Below are 22,767 nucleotides of genomic sequence, written 5' to 3' on the forward strand. Positions count from 1 at the left end.
CGCTCTAAATATCCTTTCCCCCTACCGTACCGGGCTCCTGTGTGAGCGTTAACTGGGCAGACCGACTGATTACCTTACTGCCGTGCTGTATGGACTGGTAATATTGTTAACATGGGGAGCAGAACTCGACAAAAAGGACAACTCTGTATCTAATATGGCAGATCCCGCCGCTAGCTCCTGAGGAGGGGCCTATGCCACTTCCAGATGGTAGATCCTCAGAGGGTGACGACCGAGAAGAAGAGCTTTAGGTAGACTATAAAAGACCAGCTTTGGAAGTGGCGGCTCAGATCCTTCCGGTCTTGCTAGAGTCTCTTTGTTCCACAGTTTTGTCATCGCTATCACAACAGCTTCAAGAGATTGCAGATCATGGACGCCGCATAGATTCTGTAGAGGAACGTGTAAGCACCCTGGAAGATGATTATACTTGCCTACAATCTGAGTGTTGCAGGCTGACACAAGAAAACAAAAAGGCGGGAGACAAGATTGACAATCTAGAAATACGTTCCCGGACAAACGACCTTCGGATAATCAACTTGCCTGAATCTATTCCTCTACAAGATCTTCCCACCACATGCAAGCAGGAGCTACAAAAGGCACTGGGCCTGAATACTCAAAGTGGAGAGAGCTCACAGAGTGGGTCCAGGTACCTGCTCCTCCCAGGTACCTGCTCCTTCCAAGGAATATCGTCTGAGGAGACACTACATTTATCTCTCCGCCAGAGACCTAAACAGGTCAGAGTCAGGTACTTGGACTTCTCTGAAAAGGCCTCACTGATATGGGCCTACAATTGGCGTAAAACGCCGCTCAAGATCCGTGGTTACCGAGTCCTATTCTTTAAGGACTTTTCAGCTAAGTTTGCTCAACGCAAAAGAGAATTTTCTTTACTTTTCTCCAAGCTGTACCGTACCCAAGTGAAATTTGCACTGCTTTACCCAGAGATTTTAAGGACCTATAATACAGATGGCTCAACGCACACTTATCATACTATCCAAAAAGCCGAAGAGGTGCTTCAGGGAGACTCCCTCCACCATCCTGGTGAGTCAGGACAGGAGATTCGGCAAGAGAGATATTCACCAACTTGGAATCGATTGATGGAAACAAGCAGGTGCCTAAGGAACAGAGAAATCAGGCTCTTAGAGGCCCCCCTGTTTTGCAAGGATCACAAGCTTGGCGGTAGAGGTCCTACAGTGTATGGTGACGACAGAAAGTTCTTGTCATGGTATGGGGGTATTAAAGAGACGCGTATATGCTCTTCATTACTAGAGACTTTATTATGGACCAATTCAGCAACGTTTGATATCATTGGACAATGTCTCCCATAGTTGTCCGTTGTGTTTTGTTCTTATTCTATTGATCTTTTCATATGATTAGCCAAAGCATTTTGCCTTCCATATGAGCACATCTTGAATTTATAAGACCTTCTTCATGCTGGGAAGAAGGGAAGTTCTTGAAAGATTTTATATAAGCACTCATTTCTATACTTTTCTCTTGATGCTCTCCATAATCTGATCTTAACCTTCAATATTCCAGGTTGGGGTTGTTTGATTTGGGAAAAGTTTGAGAAAAAGGGGGATTTATGTATTACCTCATCTATGTGGGAGTACACCCTAAGGGCACCAAATGTAGCTCACATGGTAATAAATTCCACAGAATATCAGGATGGCAGGATGTTATACATCTGATGACCTGAGCATTTATAACATTTGTTGTCCGAATGAGGACAATGCTTTTTTGGGGGGGATTTTTAGTGATTTTTACATAATGATCCGATACCCTATAAGATTATTGCGGGGGACATGAACACAGTGATGGTTCATGAGAAGGACAGGTGTAGTTCACAGGGTCGTCTTATTGTACCTAGACACAGGGACAAGATACTAATGGAATTGATTAATGCCAATGGATTACAAGAATCTTGCAGCATTTTTTCCTGGAGGGCAGAGAGTTTACGCATTTTTCCACCGCACATGACTCTTGGTCCTGCCTAGATTACTTTCTGGTGTCGGAAGGTGTACTCCAAAGACTGAGTACCATTAACATAAGCAATTTAGTCATTTCTGATCATGCTCTAGTGATCCTTGATATTATAGATAGTATCCCATGAGTGTCAGACTTTATTTGGCGGTTTCCATCGGATCTTGCCTCCAATGAACAGTTTTAAGAGCTGATCCAACAATGGTGGGAGGAACACTGGTAAACAAATGCTCCCTTGAGTGACCCACAGTTTGGAGGGTAGTGAAGGCTGTACTGAGAGGGGACTTGGAAATAAAATAAACGCAAAGTTAAATGAGTTAACCAGCTCTCTTATAAGCAATTATACTAGTTTCCAGTTGCAGCCTTGCTCCCAATCTAAACAAATATGGCAACGAACAAAGGCGGAATATGACAGCTGAATATTGCGAAAGGAAGAACAAAGGTCACAGAGGGAGGCCCACCTCTTTAAATTTGGGAGCAAATCGGTGAAGCTTCGGGCGTCTTTAGCGTCTTTAGTCTTTTAGTCTCTAAAAAACAAACAAGGCACATTATGCCACCTACCACATGAGATAAATTAGATCTTCAGGGATTTTTACAAGGACCTCTACTAGTCTCCGCAGGGAAGCCGTCCTGAAAGCAAAACATGGCTTAGTGGTTTATCACTGTCTCAGATAGCCCCTGCAGATCTGGCAATCTACTCATAACAGAAGAGGAGGTGAGAAGGGTAATCCTGCCCTCCACTGCTGTCATGGCACCTGGGCCAGATGGCTACACTAACCAATTTTATAAAATGCTGTCGCCCAAAATCACACTGGTTCTTTACAATCAATTATTCCAGAGACAACCAATACCACCTGGTACGAACACGGCATTCATTTAGGTGCTCCCAAAGCCGGCTAAAGATGAGACCCTGGCAACCTCCTATCGCCCAACTTCCCTAATAGATTTTAAATATCTCTCAAACATAATAGCTAATAGGCTAATTATTTGATTGTAATTGTACTGAGCACCAGGATCTAAATATGTGAGATGTTCACTTGCACACAATCCCCTGAAGAAGCAAGATGCGAAACATGCGTCAGGGTATATGATCACACTGGTCGGTATTATTTTACTTAAATTTATATTGCATTCATTGGACTGCTGTATTGTGTTATTTTTTTTCAGATTTTTTGTGTATTAATCTGTCGGTATGTTTTGCACTATGCACTTTATCATGCTGTAGGTGACACATTATACTCAGTGTATAGCTAATGGGAGAAGTAGTCCAGGAGGTTATGATATTTAATCCTCGACAGTGTGTTTTATCTGTCTGTATATGTCTGCCACCGTTATGTATTATCTATTACTTTTAAACTATTTGAATTAATGAAGATTATGTAGTTGTGTATTTATGTAGCACTGCCTAATGCTTATCGTAGGTGTTGTAATTAGTATTAAATGCGGAGTGCAATAAATTTTGGGAGCCCTATTGTATATTGGGGTGATTATACCTGTAAAGACAAATTTTGTTTTTTACAGAAGTTTGTTTATCCAGAAAGATGGATTTTCGGGCCTGTGAAGCAGCATGGAAAACCCAGGGTGAAGAAGTTTTTAACGGGGGTAGTAATCTTGTACAGAACATGGAACAAAGAAACCTCAAGGAATTAAAAGGTAATCTAAAAACTGTACTACACAAATTATTATGTACTGTACATGGTGGAACAAAACGTCTATGGAACAATATATCTTGAAAAACGTAATCCCTCGGGGGCTGAGGATTTACATTTTCCCATCATTCGGTCTAGAAAATGACCATTTAAACACCAAGTGGGAAGAGATGTGTAGCAGCTGCTCAGGGAACTTTATGAAGCTTCTCATAATAGCGAATGAGAGTACACTTGGTCAGTTAGATAAGGAAAAAACAGCGATGGAGGCACAATTGAATCAGATGTTAGAGTAATGAAGTTGAGAGCTTTATAAGGGACATTGATGATTCATGTAATATATGGGAAAGACAGATTAAGGAGCGCAAAGTTAAGAAATTCCAGAGGGATTTAAATGACTTTGAGCAAAATTGGATATATAAGTGGAAACGAGGCCCCAGGGAACCACGTAGTAGGAGCGCATGAATTTCCTCGTCTGTATCTACCGATATTGAAGGGGGGAGCCAAGAAGGCAATGCAAGATCATACTCCACTTGGTTGGGTAGAAAACTAAAAGAGGATACTCCGTATCGATCTACAAACAAAATAAATTTTCGTACAGGGGTGGCTAAAAACCAACAATTACAGGTAATTAATTAATGTTCTTGGTAAAGTTGTATACAGGAACCGCGCTATATTGCAATACATGCAATAAACCTGCTGTCCACCTCCAGCCTGTTGTCAGTTCTCACTTTAAGCCACCAACCGCTCGCTCCAGCCGAATCAGGATTACCTTCACAGAAAGGACAGAGAGATGGTGCAATACCCTCAGCACTCAGAGGTAACCAAATTTTATTTTACTCACACATTCCAGAGTTTTCACATGCATATATGTTTGGGCAAACATATATGCATGTGAAAACTCTAGAATATGTGAGTAAAATAAAATTTGGTTACCTCTGAGTGCTGAGGGTATTGCACCATCTCTCTGTCCTTTCTGTGAAGGTAATCCTGATTCGGCTGGAGCGAGCGGTTGGTGGCTTAAAGTGAGAACTGACAACAGGCTGGAGGTGGACAGCAGGTTTATTGCATGTGAAGTGCGGACCTGCAGTCAATACTTTTTACGGCTGAATAAGAACTTGGCTCTCCGTGTTTATAGTTTTTCTAACCACTTTCATAAACTGCTAACAATATAGCGCGGTTCCCGTATACAACTTTATATTTTACGTTAAGGAGATCGAACCTAGCCTATCCAGGGCACCGTTGCTTGATCTAGTTTTTCACACCAAACATCACTGGATGTTCTTGGTATAGGTTTGAGTTTTGTTCCTGAACACAAGTTTGATATTTTTTTTTAAAGTGGTCAAAGATTTAAACCTTTTTGCATGAAATTAGATTTTTGAGAAAATTTACCATAAGGATAAAGGGGCCTTGGTGACTAATACAGACTATGAACGCACAGCAATAAAAACACTCTGCGAACTCTTGGAATAGCAGGAGCAAAATACTGAGGTAAGCCCAATACCATGCACATTGAGACCTAGATCCAAAAAGTTCCCTCCGACAGCACCATATCCTAATATTGACATCTTTGTTAAACTAGTAACAGAGGATATGAAAAATATTTCTGGAGAAATTACACAAGATAATGAATAGAAACCAACGGAAGGCCCTGAGAGAATTAAGTCAGTTACCAGAAGTAGTTATCAAACCCTCCGATAAAGGTGGGAATTTTGTCATCTGGCCCACATCACTATATGAAAAAGAAGCCTTGTGATGGGGGTGTCATCTCTCAGAATTATTTGAAATATTATACACTGAAAATACAACCATAGCAGCCTTCTACATGCTGCCAAAAGTCCATAAAAATGAAAATAACCCACCTGGACGTCCTATTGTGTCAGGTACGAATAATTTCTGTGAACCGGTATGTAAAATTATTGGTTATGTTTTGAGACCGTTTGTTGAGAGCCTTCCCTCATATTTGAAAGATACAGGTGATGTCCTAAGAAAGGTTGAAGGGCTACAACTTGAGGAGCATATGGTCATTGTGACTTGTCACGTTGAATCGTAATATACTTTCATACGACATGAAGATGGTATACGGGCTGCCACTCATTTCATCAAGACATCTAATATCGACAGTGAGTATGGGACTTTTATATTCAATCTGTTAGATTTTGCGTTGCGCCATAACTTCTTCTCATTTAATAACTCCTACTACCTACAGCTCCAGGGAACAGCTATGGGGGCGGCTTGTGCGCCGGCCTATGCCAACCTGTTCCTGGGGCTGTGGGAGAGAAGGATCTTTCTTACTGAACCATATGATCGCGTTGAGAAGGTACATATGTGGAGCCAGTACATTGACGACGTCTTGATGTTATGGCAGGGTACCATGGAAGAGCTGAATTACTTCATGCAGTCACTGAACGATAACGACATGAATATTAAATTGACCTACAAAGCAGGCAGGAATTACATGGATTTTTTTGGACATCTTACTACAGGTTGATGAAGGGGGCTTCATCCATACTGATATCTTTTGGAAATCAACTCCGGTAAACAGTTTCCTTCATGCCTTCACACCCCAATAAAATAATCGAGGGCATTCCAACAGGTCAATTTCTCAGACTACGAAGATTGTGCTCCCGTGAGGATACCTTTGAGGTACGTGCAAGGTAGTTGAGTGATCGTTTTTGAGCTAGAGGCTATAACAACACATCCCTAAGAAAGGGCTAAGTGCGGGCCAAGAATTTCAAAAGGGACGTGCTGTTAAAAGATCATCCACCGAAAAAGAGAATGGAAGGGAATATAGTAAAAATTATCACCACCATCAATTATTCTCACAGGGAAGTGGCAAGGATCTTACAGAAACACTGGAGTATACTGTTAATTGACAGTGCATTGAAGAGCTATCTACCTTCCCATCCATGTATCACGTATAGGAGAGAGAAGAATTTATGTGATATTTTTGGTACATAGCTATCATTATGAGGGCATCAGCCCAAATAAAGCATTTGGCTCAAAGGGTCCAAAATGGGTCTGCCGCCCCTGCGGGGACTGTGTCGCGTGCCATAATGTTGAAAGAGCAACGTCATTCACGGATAGAACTGGCCGAGTAGCATACCAAATCACACAATTTCGTGTAGCACATTGTAGAGATGTAGTAGAGTTAACACTCATGCTTTCTGAGATTTCTGAGATGTGTTATCTAAACTAAGCAAACACCTTCAATTGCTTTTCAATGGCTTTTGTTACATGATAACGCAATGATTTAAGAAATTTGAGTTAAGAGTTTGAGTGCTAACCCTGCTACATCTTGTATATCCCCTGCAAACCCTTCCAATCTTACTAAAACATAAAGATATCAAACTCCTGCTTTTCAAGAATTTATTGGCAGTCCAGGCAAAGCAGAATATCGCCTAAATAATTAAAAACAGTAGTAAGGCATGGAGAGAAACCTACTTTAAGATCATGCATAGGGCCATATACGCTGATGAGCAAAAGGGTAATAATGTTTTGAACTTTTGACTTTCAGGCTCCATATCTCACCATCTACTACAGCTTAGAACCTGAGACTACCTGTCACGACCGCTATCCCAGCAGCAGTCGTGTCGCACCAGACGGAGGGGAAGGGGGACCCTTATCTACGGATGGTAAAAATAGGACGGTCACCCCTGACTAACCCTAAGCTGGCACCTGTTTGTCCTGATACCCTAGACGGGGTGTGAACCCGTGCGGCGAGCAGGATGCCTAAACCCTCAGTCACCCTAACAAGACTAGACTGGGGAAAGGCAGATGGGAGCACTAGTCACCATCACTCACGTCTAGGAGAACAACAGGGGAAGACAGCAACAAACAAACAAACAATCAAACATAGATAGACTTATCCAGTCACGAGCAGAGAAGGTGACCCCAGTAACGACGGTCCACACCGGACGAGAGCTCCACAGCAATACCATCAAACGATCTCCTTCAAAGGTCAGAATAGCACTGGAAGTAAGGACTATATCTGGCAATGACTGCAAGTGAAACTGAAACTAATATAGTAGCTGGGAGTGGCAGACAGGACTCACCCGAGAAGGATGCCTACAAACTCCCAGTCAGGACAAAAAGGTTCACAAGGCAAAACCCTGATGACATACCCTGAACCACAGAGCAAACTCACAAGCTATCGCGAGTAGCAAGTCGCTGCGACCTTCTCCTCCCAGACCTGTCTGGATCAGTCACAGTCGTGACAGTACCCCCCTTTCTACGAGGGGCCACCGGACCCTCAAGACCCGGCCTCTCCGGATGGGACCTATGAAAAGCTCGAATAAGTCTGTCCGCCTTTATCTCTGATGCTGGCACCCACATTCTCTCTTCGGGACCATAACCTCTCCAGTGCACCAGGTACTGAAGAGAGCGGCGAACATATCGTGAATCAACAATCTTTTCTACCTGAAACTCAAGACTGCCATCAACAACCACCTGTGGAGGCGGTAGTGGCAATGGTTCAGGAGGTTCTACATATCTCTTAAGCAGAGATCTGTGGAAGACATTATGGATCCTTAGAGTCTGAGGTAGCTCCAGACGAAAAGCCACCGGGTTAATGACCTTAATTACCCTATAAGGACCAATAAATCTCGGACCTAATTTCCACGAGGGAACCTTCAACTTGATATTTCTGGTAGACAACCACACCAAGTCATTCACCCCAAGGTCCGGACCTTCAGAGCGCTTCTTATCAGCCGCACGTTTGTATCTACCACCAATTCTCTTCAAACTTTCTTGCACACTCTGCCACACTGATGAAAGTGAAGATGCAAATCGTTCCTCCTCGGGAATCCCAGACGGCCCCCCCTCACTAAACGTACAAAACTGAGGATGGAAACCATACGCACCAAAAAATGGTGACTTATCTGTGGATTCTTGACGACGATTATTAATGGCAAACTCGGCTAACGGTAAATAAGATGACCATTCCTCCTGATTTCCGGAAACAAAGCATCTCAAATATGTCTCTAGGTTTTGATTGGTACGTTCAGTCTGACCGTTGGACTGTGGATGGAAAGATGAAGAAAACGACAGATGAACCCCTAAACGAGAACAAAAAGCTTTCCAAAATTTAGAAACAAATTGGGTACCACGATCCGAAACAATATCGGAAGGGACCCCGTGAAGCTTCACGATGTGGTCAATAAAAACCTGAGCCAGTGTATTAGCATTAGGCAATGCGGTAAGAGCAATAAAGTGCACCATTTTACTGAATCTGTCAACAACTACAAGAATAACAGTCTTCCCAGCTGATACTGGTAGATCCGTAATGAAATCCATTGATAGGTGTGTCCAAGGCCTGTTGGGGATGGCCAGAGGAAAAAGACGCCCTGCTGGACGAGTATGATCTACCTTAGAACGAGCACAGGTAGCACATGCAGACACAAAATTAAACACCTCCTGGCGCCACTTAGGCCACCAGAACCGACGAGACACTAATTCAGAGGTTGCCTTACTACCTGGGTGTCCTGCCAGTGTGGAGTTATGGTGTTCTTTTAGTATCTCCAGGCGTAAATTTTCTGGCACAAACAGTTTACCCGAGGGGCAGGATGCCGGGGCGTCCCCCTGAGCTTCCAACACCCTTCCCTCTAAACCTGAGTGTAATGCAGAGACCACCACCCCCTTTTGCAAAATAGGCTCTGGTACCTCAACATCACCCCCTCCAGGAAAACTTCGAGACAATGCATCCGCCTTAGTATTTTTTGCCCCCGGGCGATAGGTTATTACAAAATTAAACTTAGTAAAAAATAACGACCACCGAGCCTGTCTAGGGTTGAGACGTTTAGCAGACTCCAGATATAATACGTTTTTGTGATCAGTAATCACTGTGACGGGATGAACCGCCCCCTCCAAAAAATGACGCCACTCCTCAAAGGCCAACTTAATAGCAAAAAGAAAGCACACGGACGCCATTCACCAGGGGACGGGCCCTGAGAAAGTACCGCTCCCACCCCCACCTCTGATGCATCAACCTCTACAATAAAAGGAAGCGAGACATCTGGCTGTACGAGAATAGGGGCCGAGGTGAATCTCTCCTTCAGAGATGTAAAGGCAGTTTTGGCTGCATGTGACCATTTGGAAAAATCGGATCCCTTTCGGGTCATGTCAGTCAGTGGTTTGACCACCAAGGAATAGTTCTTTATAAACTTTCTATAAAAATTGGCAAACCCCAGGAAACGTTGCAATGCCTTCAGGTTCTCAGGCAGATCCCAGTCCATAATCGCCCGGACTTTCTCTGGATCCATGCGGAAACCTGAATCTGACAACACATACCCCAGAAATTGCAGTTCTTTTACGGCGAACACACATTTCTCTAATTTAGCAAACAATTTGTTGGCCCTTAATATCTGCAGCACTTGTCTCACATGGATCTTATGTGTCTCCAAATCCGGAGAATAGACCAGGATGTCATCAAGATATATCACAACAAATCTCCCGATAAGGTGACTAAAAATATCGTTGACAAAATGTTGGAACACCGCAGGCGCATTAGTAAGACCAAATGGCATGACCAGATTTTCATAATGCCCTTCTGGAGTATTAAAAGCCGTCTTCCACTCATCCCCCTCTTTGATGCGAACCAGGTTATAGGCTCCTCTGAGATCCATTTTAGAGAACCATTTAGCACCAGCAACCTGATTAAAGAGGTCGGGAATGAGAGGAAGAGGATAGGGATCTCGGATAGTTATCCGGTTTAACTCCCGGAAATCCAGGCAAGAACGCAGGCCCCCATCTTTCTTTTTAACGAAAAAGAACCCTGCAGCCACGGGTGAAGAAGAGGGTCTGATGTGTCCCTTAGCCAAACTCTCCGAAATATAATCTTTCATAGCCTTCCTCTCCGGGCCGGAAAGATTGTATAACCGGGTTTTAGGTAGTTTTGCCCCAGGCACAAGATTAATCGGGCAATCATATGGACGATGAGGTGGTAACCCCTGACAACCCTTCTCAGAAAACACATCCATAAAATCTGACAGAAAGGCAGGTAGAGATGTTACAGAGAGTGTAGAGAACCTACTACTCAAGCAGTTGTCCTTACAATGTTCACTCCACTCCACAATCTCCCCGGCCTGCCAATCCACCACTGGATTGTGGGTCACCAGCCAGGGAAGCCCCAATACCATAGGAGCCGGAAGACTGTCCAGGACATAACAAGAGATATGTTCTTTATGGAGGTCCCCTACCTGTAGATGGATATTATGGATGATCTGAGTTAACTCTCTCTGAGTAAGAGGGGAGGAGTCAATGGCAAAAACAGGAATAGTTCTGCGTACCGGTTCCGGAGTAAAACCCAGAGCCTGAGCAAACCGTGAATCCACCAAGTTGACCCCTGCCCCACTGTCCAAAAAGACGGAACAGATCTCAGTCTTATTGCCCGCCTCAACGGTAGCGGACAACAAAAACTGAGACATGCGTATGGAGGAAAGAAATACGCCCAGACTGTTATCCTCCGCACAATCTGGGGACTCTAGTTTTCCGGCGGCTCCCTTGTTTGTGGTCTCTTGGGTTCTGAGGGACATACCTTTACAAAATGACCCCTCCCCCCACAACGAAAACAAACCTCTGACCTACGGCGGACCTTAGAAGGATTCACCCGTCTAGTGGCGCCCCCAATTTGCATTGGTTCGACTGGATCATAACAAACCGATCCCTGCCCTATAGAGGCCTCTGTAGAATTTAATAGTCTCTCCCTGAGTCGTCTGTCGATTCTTATGGACAGTGACATAGCAGCCTCAAGAGACCCAGGGACCTCGTATACCGCCAGCGCGTCTTTTAATTTTTCAGACAACCCCTGGCAGAACTGACTCCTAAGGGCCGAGTCGTTCCATAATGTATCAGTAGCCCACCTACGGAATTCGGAACAATATAGTTCAGCAGACCGGTTCTCTTGCCGAAGTCTACGTAGCTTAGACTCAGCCAGTGAGACCCTGTCCGGGTCATCATATAAGAGACCCAGGGCTTTAAAAAACTCCTCCACTGATCGTAAGGCCGGAGAGTCTGATGGTAGGGAGAAAGCCCAAGCCTGCGGATCTCCTTGCAGGAGCGAAATTACAATGCCCACCTGTTGTTCCTCACCGCCGGAGGACCTAGGGCGTAACCTGAAGAACAATTTACAAGCTTCTCTGAAGGTTACAAATTGGTCTCTTCCTCCTGAGAACCTATCAGGTAAAACCACTTTTGGCTCAGGAGTACCTTGGTTTCCCGTAGCAACGGTGGAACCCAAGGATTGCTGCTGCTGCTGCACTGTTGCTTTTAATCCTGCCACTTCCAGGGATAACCCCTGTAATTCTTTTGCCAAAACCGTAACCGGATCCATAGTGGAACAGAAAAATACAAAGCAAAACAGCAAGCAAAAAAAAAAAAAAAAAAAAAGAAAGAAAGGTCACTTTTTTTTTTTTTTTTTTTTTAAATGGCCAGATATACTGTCACGACCGCTATCCCAGCAGCAGTCGTGTCGCACCAGACGGAGGGGAAGGGGGACCCTTATCTACGGATGGGAAATAGAACGGTCACCCCTGACTAACCCTAAGCTGGCACCTGTTTGTCCTGATACCCTAGACGGGGTGTGAACCCGTGCGGCGAGCAGGATGCCTAAACCCTCAGTCACCCTAACAAGACTAGACTGGGGAAAGGCAGATGGGAGCACTAGTCACCATCACTCACGTCTAGGAGAACAACAGGGGAAGACAGCAACAAACAAACAAACAATCAAACATAGATAGACTTATCCAGTCACGAGCAGAGAAGGTGATCCCAGTAACGACGGTCCACACCGGACGAGAGCTCCACAGCAATACCATCAAACGATCTCCTTCAAAGGTCAGAATAGCACTGGAAGTAAGGACTATATCTGGCAATGACTGCAAGTGAAACTGAAACTAATATAGTAGCTGGGAGTGGCAGACAGGACTCACCTGAGAAGGATGCCTACAAACTCCCAGTCAGGACAAAAAGGTTCACAAGGCAAAACCCTGATGACATACCCTGAACCACAGAGCAAACTCACAAGCTATCGCGAGTAGCAAGTCGCTGCGACCTTCTCCTCCCAGACCTGTCTGGATCAGTCACAGTCGTGACACTACCATCATTTTATAGACAATCATCTTGGCTATCTCATACACCCATTGGACTTGTAGCTATTGCAGCCAGCCAGTCGCAGGGGGAACATGTGAGGTTCACGGTGGACCGATGAGGGGCCAAATAGTATAACACACAGTTCATCAGTTTACTCACGGTTAGCAGATAGCCTCCCTGGGCTGGCAGCACAGTGTTGAGGTGGACAGCACGAAATCCTCCGGGGTACGCTCTGTGGTAGGAAGCATCAGCCAAGATGGTGGTTGAGGTGCCCTTGATGTTAGGGGTGCTTAGGGTGCTTGTTGCGGCTCAGTCCCTTGATGGTTTTTGTTGTGATGCCAGTACTGTTAATGGTGGTACAACCATAGGTAGTAATAATGAGGTAGACAGTGGTAAGATGCAACTGACAACTTTTACTTTAGGTCTTTCAGTTGCAGCAGTACAACTATGCAGTCTTTAGATGATACAGAGGTAATTCTGCAAATCCACTGTTGTAGGCTTGTCAGGTTCTGTGGTTTTGGAGCAGTGCGTTACGTGTACCTGGTTCCTTTAGATGCTTTGGATCCTATTCCTTGTCTTTCCCTACAAGCTGAATATTTGTAGACAGGAAAACTCAACTGTCCCTTAGAAGGTTGGTGTGGCTGCCTGAAGCTATAAAACCTCCGCCATGCAAAGGTGTCTGTGGCCCCCAATAATGGCTCTTATCACCGATGAATTCCTAGGAATGCTTGTTTCTTTTCCAGGGAGGCAAACTCTTCTCCTACTGGTCAGGGATGCAAGTCTATAGTCCAGCTACCGAAGGAAAATGCTCTTCTGCGCCTAACATCTGAGTAAACACCTCCTAGCGAAGTTGGCTCCACTCACTAATCTGTGTTGCGAAGTCTTTACTCTATCTTTCCTCCCACTAACTTGATCTGACTACCTCAGATCTGCTCTCTTCTGAACTACATTTTTCCAACTAAACTCTGATCTGCCTCACTAGGTCTGACCTAGGTATAGATAGGACCTGAACTTTATCCCCATCTAGTGGTGGGATGTATAAATTGCACCTAATAGGCCTGTTAACAGGGATTTTTTAGATACACAAATGGAAAGTTATACATGACAACCTAGTGCTTGTAATAGAGAAAAAAGTGCTTTTAAGCAGTGCACACACACACGAAGTGGGACGCTGCACTATTTAGCATATGATTAGTTTCCCATATGTAACTGCATTGCTACTATTTTGCTCCTAAAATTCTAAATTTAAATTTTTATTAGTTTGTAAATCCACCTGAATCCTTCTGGACATGCTCTCCCCATCAGATTCAAGCATGTCTCGACCGAAATCTGTTCCCAGGTCTCTTCTACATGTTCCCAATGTTGGTGCATACTGGTCGACTCACTTGGGTACAAATACAGCTTTTTATTTAACTCTACCCACAAGTGTTCGATTGGGTTGAGGTCTGGGGACTGTGGGGGCCAATCCAGCTACTTCATTGTCATAGAACCATTTCTTCATCAATCTCAACGTATGCTTCGGGTCGTTGCCCTGCTGGAACAATATGTTGCCCCTTTCATACCCATAGTACTCGAGTGTACGAAGTAACTCATCTTGTAGGATACTCACATAGAGCTTAGCATTGAGACCATCATCGATCCTGGTCAAGCATCCAACGCCTTTGGCTGTGAAACAACCCCATATCATCAGGCTATCTCCAGTGGCCTTGACAGTTCCTTCAATTTCTCGATCTGTTAGCCCCCTTTTCCCTTGTTTCTCCCAGACCCATTTGTACCCATCAGAGTCCAGTGTATTGACTTTCGCCTCATCGCTCCAAATCACCTGTTTCCAATCTTCTACTGTCCACTGTTTGTACTTGCACTTGGCAACGCTTCTTATGACAATATTGAAGTCAAAGCTTCTTCAGCTTTTTTCAGGCCACCATTTCAGAATTGTGTAATGCACATCACACGGTGCTTGCATGGACATCTGTGATCTCACTATTACATTACATTCGAGCCCCCTCCACTGCCGTTTGTCACACCAGAACTGATAATCCTTGTGATGAGCTGGCTCCGATATTTTGCCTGGACGTCCACCTCTTGGTTTTGGAATGGATGGACGGACTTTATTTCATATTCTTCCAGCTTTTGTCATGGTCTCACATGATGCTGTTTCTCTTTTCTTGGGAAATCTTCTTCATGTCTGGCTCCTGGATTCAAACCAGTGACCTTTAACTTGGGAATTAACCTCATAACACACTGAGCTATTAGGGAAGGTGAGAACAGGTTTTAATTTGTAGTATACAAGAAGAAAAAGATTGTTCCACCACCGGGAGCAAAACAGTAACAATGCAGTTACATGAGAAGAATCTGCAGAACTAATCATATGCTAAATAGCTGGAAATCCAATTTATGTATGAGATAGCCAAGATGATTGTCTATAAAATGAGTGGAGTCTCACGTTTGAAGCTATAGTGGATGGTGAGATATGAAGCCTGAAAGTCAAAAGTTCAAAACATTGTTAACCTTTTGTTTGTCAGTGTGTGGCTTTCATACATCTCGAAATGCCAGCGGAGTCATAAAAGGTCGGATTACCCACTGTCCAAAATGTCATTTCTCAAATGCAGACCACACATGGACTTTGGTCCTGCTCGAAGGTACAAATCTACTGGAGGTCACTCATATCATTGACTGCCAGGAACTATAAGGTCCCATTATCACCGGAGACCCGATTGTTCCATTCGGGGAGAGAGGTTAATAAAATCACTTCTGCTCTGCATGTTCTCATTCTGGTAGCCAAAAGGTGTCTGCTACTACATTGGCCGCCTCCATCCTGATATTCCGACTCTCAATGAGGTTGTATAATAGACAACAAAATGCTTGACCATGGAGCGCATTAAAGCAGAACAGCATAAATCTGCGTAAACAGGGACTTTTTTCGACAATGGGGCGCTTTCCCGGAGTCTTTTCTTACGGATTGAATGTTATTCTAAATTGGTGATATCTGATCCACATAGTAATCTGGTACATAGGAGGGCGGGAGACTAGGACTAGGTTTTGGAAACCAGACATTTACTGAAATATATTGCTGTTATATCAAATCACTTGTACTCATGAGCTCACAGTATTAGAAGTAATTGTTACTAAAAATATAATAATATCTCTGTTACTTACTACTTGTTATTGGGGGAAGGGGAATTGTGTTGTAACATGTTACTGTACTATAATGATGATGAACATTGTATTGCTGACTTGTTATTAAAAAACCCAAACATGAATAAAGATATGTTTAAAAAAAGTGTAAATTGGCTTGGAACGAAAGGGGTTAAATCAACTTTTAATTGAGTCTAAATGATGTAACTCTGTCTCCCATGGCACAGCGTGTGGTGTTGGGGGGGGGGGGGGGGTTTCTCCATTATAGATCAGATTTATATTCCTGGCTCTATTTCCCACTCTGTTTGTTCTTTGTGGTTATATGAATGCTTGTGGGTCACGGTTTTTCTGGATAATTGAGCCTTCGCTGTTTTCATTGAACCCCAAATATGATGTACAGATCACCTTACATCACTCTTTGAGTCTAATTGTTGGCTTTATTTGAATGCTTGTGTGTTGTCATGGTAGCATTAGAAGAATACATTGTATTGTATTAGTAATGTATTGTAACATTTTGTGGGCAGTGTTACATCTCACCACCATAGACTGGTAAATTTCCCATTCTGCAGCATTTACGTCCCATTTCTTTGCCGTCCATGATGAGAACATATTTTTTTCACAGAAAAAACAGGAAAACAGATACAGCTCATCTCTACCTGGGTCCATCTTCCACTTCCAGGTTCCAGCTTTACAGAACTAGTACCAAGCGTCTAGCTGTCCAGAACCAGGGCTCAACCTCCAGCTGTATAGAAATAGGGCCCAGTCTCCTGCTGTACAGAACCAGGGTCCACCCTCCAATGGTATAGAACAAGGATCCAGTCTCAGACTGTACAGAACAAGTATCCAGTCTCCAGCCTTGTGCCAACGCTTGACCTGACACATGTCATAGGAAGGAGGGATAGTTCAAGCAACCCTCTCCATGGAGGAGGAGGAGGCGGATAAGTGCCTAGTGTGGGAGCCAGGCCAACACAATCATGGGGGGGTCAAAAAGACCTGGCCTCGTAGCCGGGGTGCTGCCAGAAAAAACATTGACCCAGTGGGCCCTGAAAGACAGGTACTGTTCCTGTTCGTAAGAGCTGCTCCAGGTGCCCTCCATGGCGTTAACCTTGCAGCACAGTGAGAATCGCAGGGAGCGGCCCATATTGTCCACCATGTGAGAATACAAGGCAGGGATGGTTTTTTGAGAACAACAATGCCGGCTAGGAATCTTCCAGCGAGGCTGAGCGCACGCCATTAGCTCCCTAAAGGCAGCAGACTCGTCTAAACGGTACGGCAGCAACTGCACCATCAGCAACTTGGCCAGGTGGATATTAAGCTTGCGCACCATCGGGTTGCTGGGCATGAAGAGTTGTTTCTTGGCCACACATTCCATTATCGATGGCTGATGATGATGAGTCTGAGCGAGAAAAGGGTAAAGGGATGATGACGATGTGAAAGACATTGTACTGCTCGTGGATACGACCTGGCTACCGCAAGCTGAACAAGAAGAATGAGGGAACTCAAGCCGCAGTGGATAGCTGCCACCTCTGTTTGCTAACGGGTTGGGGTGATAGGGTTCAATAGAGGTATGGTGCCTATGTTTATGTTTGCCTGCCCACGGCTTATTTTGCTCTTGCGCAGCTTGCACAAGGTAATGCTTTTGTCTTCTGGCAGCATGGAGCAAAAATGCGAGACAGGAGATGCTTGCATAGCAGGGGTAGAGACAGCCAATCTGGGCTTAGGTTTTGCGCATTTTGGGCCTAACCCACCCACTGTGTCAACGGCATCACCAGATACTAAAGCAGACATGTCCCTAGCTTTTCTTTGGGAGTTATGTGGCCTCTGCTCTTTATTGTTGCCGCCATCGCCCTCCTCCTCTGATGTTCCTCCTCCTCAGCACCCTCCTCAGCACCCTGATCCGTCTCCCAGGTCCTGTCCAGCACACAATCGTCATTGAAGTCCTCACCCTTCCGCTCGCTTCTGTCTATGGGATATCATGGTGAGCAGTGGTGTGCCAAGGAAGTGGGGGGGGGGGGCATTCTGCCCTGGGTGACAGCAGTGAAGGGGGTGTCACAGCACATGTTGCAGACGGCAAGCTGTTAGGTACAGTGACGTGCCTAAGGTGTTTGGCACCCGGGGCAGGTACACTCCCTGGCACTGTCCCACCCATAATTTAAAACATTGTGCCTCCTCACAGTAGTAATGCCCTCATTGCACCCCTTCACAGTAGATATGCCCACATTGTGCCCCCCTCAGAGTAGTTATGCACACACTGTGCCCTTTCACAGTAGTTATTCCCACATTGTGCCCCCTCACAGTAGTTATGCTCACATTGTGCCCTTTCACAGGAGATATGCCCATATTGTATTTCCTCACAGTTGTTCTGCCCTTCATTGCACCCCTTCACAGTAGTTATACCTTTTGTTCTCCCTCACAATAGTTTTGCCCACATTGTGCATCCTCACAGTAATTATGCCCTCATTGCACCCTCTCACAGTAGTTATGCCCTTATTGTGCCCTTTCACAGTAGTTATCCCTTCATTGTGCCCCCTTTACAGTGGTTATGCCCTCATTGCAACCCTTAACATTGGTTGTTCCCCTTTACAGTAGTTATTGCCACATTGTGCCACTTTACAGTCGTTATGCATTATATTATGTTATGATTTGGTGACACCTATATAGGCCTCTAGCTGTGATATACATTGAGGAACAGAAGTATTTGAACACCCTGTGATTTTGCAAGTTCTCCCACTTAGAAATCATGGATGGGGATTTTGCAAGTTCTCCCACTTAGAAATCATGGATGGGTCTGAAATTCACATTGTAGGTGCATTCCCACCTACGACACAGAAATTTGACAGAATAAAAAAAAATCAGGAAATCACATTGTATAATTTTTAAAGAATTTATTTGCCTTGCACTGCTGAACATAAGTATTTGAACACCTGAGGAAATCAGCGTTAATATTTGGTACATAAGCCTTTGTTTGCAATTACAGAGGTCAAATGTTTCCTGTAGCTCTTGACCAGGTTTGCACACAGTGCAACAGGGATTTTGGCCCACTCCTCCACACAGATCTCCTGTAGAGTTTTAGCTCTCTCTAAAGATGTTCTATTGGATTTAGGTCTGGAGACTGGCTAGGCCACTCCAGAACCTTGATATGCTTCCTTGGTTATCCTGGCTGTGTGCTTCGGGTCGTTGTCATGTTGGAAGACCCAGCCACGACCCATCTTCAATGCTCTGACTAAGGGAAGGAGGTTGTTGCTTCAAATTCTCACAATGGCCCCATTCATCATCTCCTTAATACAGTGCAGTCGTCCTGTCCCCTTTGCAGAAAAGCACCCCCAAAGCATGATGTTACCATCCCCATGCTTCACAATAGGGATGGTGTTCTTGGGATGCAACTACTAATCCTTCTTTTTCCTCCAAACACGACGAGTGAAGTTTAGACCAAAAAGTTCTACTTTGGTCTCATCTGACCACATGACTTTCTCCCATGTCTTCTCTGGATCATCCAGATGGTTATTGGCAAACTTCAGACGGTCCTGGACATGTGATGACTTGAGCAGGGGAACTTTCCGTGCAATGCATTATTTGAAACCATGACGGTGTACTGCTCTACCGACAGTGACCTTTGAAACTATGGTCCCAGCTCTCTTCATGTCATTGACCAGCTCCTCCCTTGTAGTTCTGGGCTGATTCCTCACCTTTCTTATCATCAGTGATACCCCACGAGGTGAGATCTTGCATGGAATCGTCTTTAGCCTCTTCCATTTTCTAACAATTGCTCCAACATTGATCTATTTTCACCAAGCTGCTTGGCAATTTCCCAGTAGCCCTTTCCAGCCTTGTGGAGGTCCACAATTTTGTCTCTGGTGTCTTTTCACAGCTCTTTGGTCTTGCCCATGGTAGTAGTTGGCATCTGACTGACTGTGGGGTGGACAGGTGTCTTTAAAGAGCTCAGACAGGTGCTACTAAGTTAGAATAATGAGTGGAGTACAGGTGGACTTTTTAAGGGCACAGTAACAGGTCTTTGAGAGACAGAATTCTTGCTGTTTCTCAGGTGTTCAAATACTTATGTTTAGCAGTGCAAGACAAATACATTCTTAAAAAATCATACAATGTGATTTCCTTATTTTTTTTTTTTTTATTCTGTCTCTCAGAGTGGGAATGCACCTACAATGTGAATTTCAGACCCCTCCATGATTTCTAAGTGGGAGAACTTGCAAAATCGCAGGGTGTTCAAATACTTTTGTTCCTCACTGTATGTACATATAGCCCTCTCCATGGTCTTCAGGCTTCTCAGTGATGTGTTCATGATTCCTGTGATTATCTGCATCCATCATGTTGTTGGTTGTCCTCTCTTCTGAGTAGAATTGTCTTCTCTAGTTTACTCATTCTTCTCAAACTGCATCTAAAACCAGTTCCAGTCGGCCTATTTTGGTCTTCAAGCAAACTTGACTGCAGATGGTCCTCAAAGTCTTCACCAAAGCTAACACCATTGTCACCAGAGAAATGGATCCTTGTATTGCAATTGGTTTGGGCCTGGCATGAACCATATGGACTTATCTGGTTGGATTCCCAGGGCATAGTTTCAAGAGCAGTCACGGACTGGCAGATCTTGATTCATTTGGAGCAATAGAAAGTTCAGGTAGGATGCAAAAGTTCAATAACCAGAGGGCAAACAAGGTTTAAAACTACAGGTTAGAGGACAGAACCTGGAAACAGACCAGAAGAAAATAACCAGGAGGACGAACAGCAAGTACCAGGTGATGTCAGAAGAAGAAAGAAGACAAAAGGCGTCATTCCAAAGGCAAAGTGAAGGTCAAGATCAGGGTCAACACGCAGAGCAAACACAGGAAGCTGGTGGCTGTGAGCGTGACATGTAAAGATTGGGTAACATGCGTTATGGGGACATATATTAACCAGGGCCACCCCTCGTCTTAATGTGCACACGTGTGCTGCTATTTATGTTAAGCACATCATTGTGATATGTTAAGAATGTATAAACAATCCCAACCATCTGTGTATCCAGGGCCCAGAACACAAACATCTCCAGATCGTTCCTATCCTGATGACTTACTCTAACAATACTGGGTACCGCTTGTTTTTATTTTTCTCCTTCAATACCATCATCCAAGTCAATTTTCATCGATAGCCCTTATCCATCTGGGGCTTCTACTCTCTGTAGACAACAATGACAAATTAAAGGGGTTGGCCCAGACTGACAATTTATTATCTATTGACACAGGACCTCCACTGATCATGAGAACAGGAGTTCTTTGAAATACACCAACCAGAGCTTTTATGACATCTGATTTTAAATTAATAGGCATTAATATGAAGTTGATCCTTCTTTGTTCTTCTGGGAAGGCTTTCTCAAGATTTTAGAGGTTGTCTGTGGGAACTTTTCCCCATTCAACCACCAAGCCAATTGCCTCTTGTACAACTATTGAAACCACCAAGTCTGTTTCCTCTTTTAAGACTATTGTAACCACCAATCCCATTGTGTGAAATCAGTAAATATTCTTGCTATTAGTTCCACATGTGTTCACCTGATTCCTTCCACCATCCTTCCGTTAACCCCTTAATACATGTAAATTCATGTGTAGCCAAATCTTCAGCAGGCTCAGCAATCATGTCAGTCAGCTATGTCAACCAAAATATTGCATCTGAAATAAAATAAAAAATTCAACAAAGTTTGGAGTGTTGCCTCTATTTCTTCTCTATTTTGAAACACTGATGATATCATTTCTCCTGAGATCAGACAGATCTGGTTCTTAGTGATGATCCAAGGGCTACCCACAATTGCTCAGGAGCTTACTGCATCTGGTTTCATTATAGAGTTCATTGTATGCTCTAGATGAAGTTATCTCCTGAGCTCCCACTAGTGGTGGTGGCAGGTAGCTAGAATTGTATCATAGCACTCTATGTCTATGCAGGGGATTCAGATCTCCGCAATCCGTGCACACTAGAGATGAGCAAACCACTCGAGATTCGGTTGGCTTTAGGTTTGCCAAATGTTTCAAAAAGTTCACTTCAGACCTAAATCAATTCGGACTTAACCCAAGTTGCTCCAATTGCCCTGAAAATAAGTATATAACACCCTCTAGTCTCCTAGGACTCAGATTATAATTTTTATTTTTTTTAGCAAAATCTATTTTAGTTTTTGTTTTGCTTGCATTTTTCTTTTTACCTCCCCAAGTTCTGGAACACAATGATAGCAATAATAAATGAAGTCTGAGTGATGCTGACATACATAGCTGTGGGGAAACACACAATGGCGTTAGCATACTGCGTGTTTAGCATCAAGCAGCACCGGAACATGTGTTTTTTTATATTCCACAGCTTCCAAAAATTGCTCCTAATCGGGGGCAGATGATATTTAAACACATAATTTCAAAAAGATGGCTTGGGGGGAACAAGCGTCCAAGAATTATGCCTTGACAGGGTCAGAATGCTGCCCGTACAACATGCACAAGTATTGATTGTCAGAAGAAAAAGTGTCTCGTTGTGAAGAAGCCAACAAAAATTCAGTGTGCAGTGTGGATGTGAAGAGGGTAGGGTATTAGAGACAGAGACCGCAATAGTAGCGGCAGCAGAAGCAGCACAGCATGGGACATATAAGGCAGTAGATCGGCTGTCTATGGGTACTAGTAGTAACAGTAGTGGCAGGTGCTTTGTGTTAAAGGTGGTGGTATTGGGGGATTAACAGTGAGAAGCAGCAGCAGCCATATGGTACATGTTGACATGCAGGCAGTGGCATTATGGAGGAAGCAGTAGCCTTACGGAAGATGATGGTAAGCACAGGCAGCAGCAGTGGCATTATGGAGGCAGTAGCAGCAGCTGTGCAGAACAGGATGGTCGGCAGGCAGGCCACCATCAAGCCAGAGAAGTGTGAAAATACTCTTGAATCCAGACTTGCTTCATTTTGACAAAAGTGATG

Source organism: Bufo gargarizans, chromosome 5 (genome assembly GCF_014858855.1).
Source record: "Bufo gargarizans isolate SCDJY-AF-19 chromosome 5, ASM1485885v1, whole genome shotgun sequence".
NCBI lineage: Eukaryota > Metazoa > Chordata > Amphibia > Anura > Bufonidae > Bufo > Bufo gargarizans.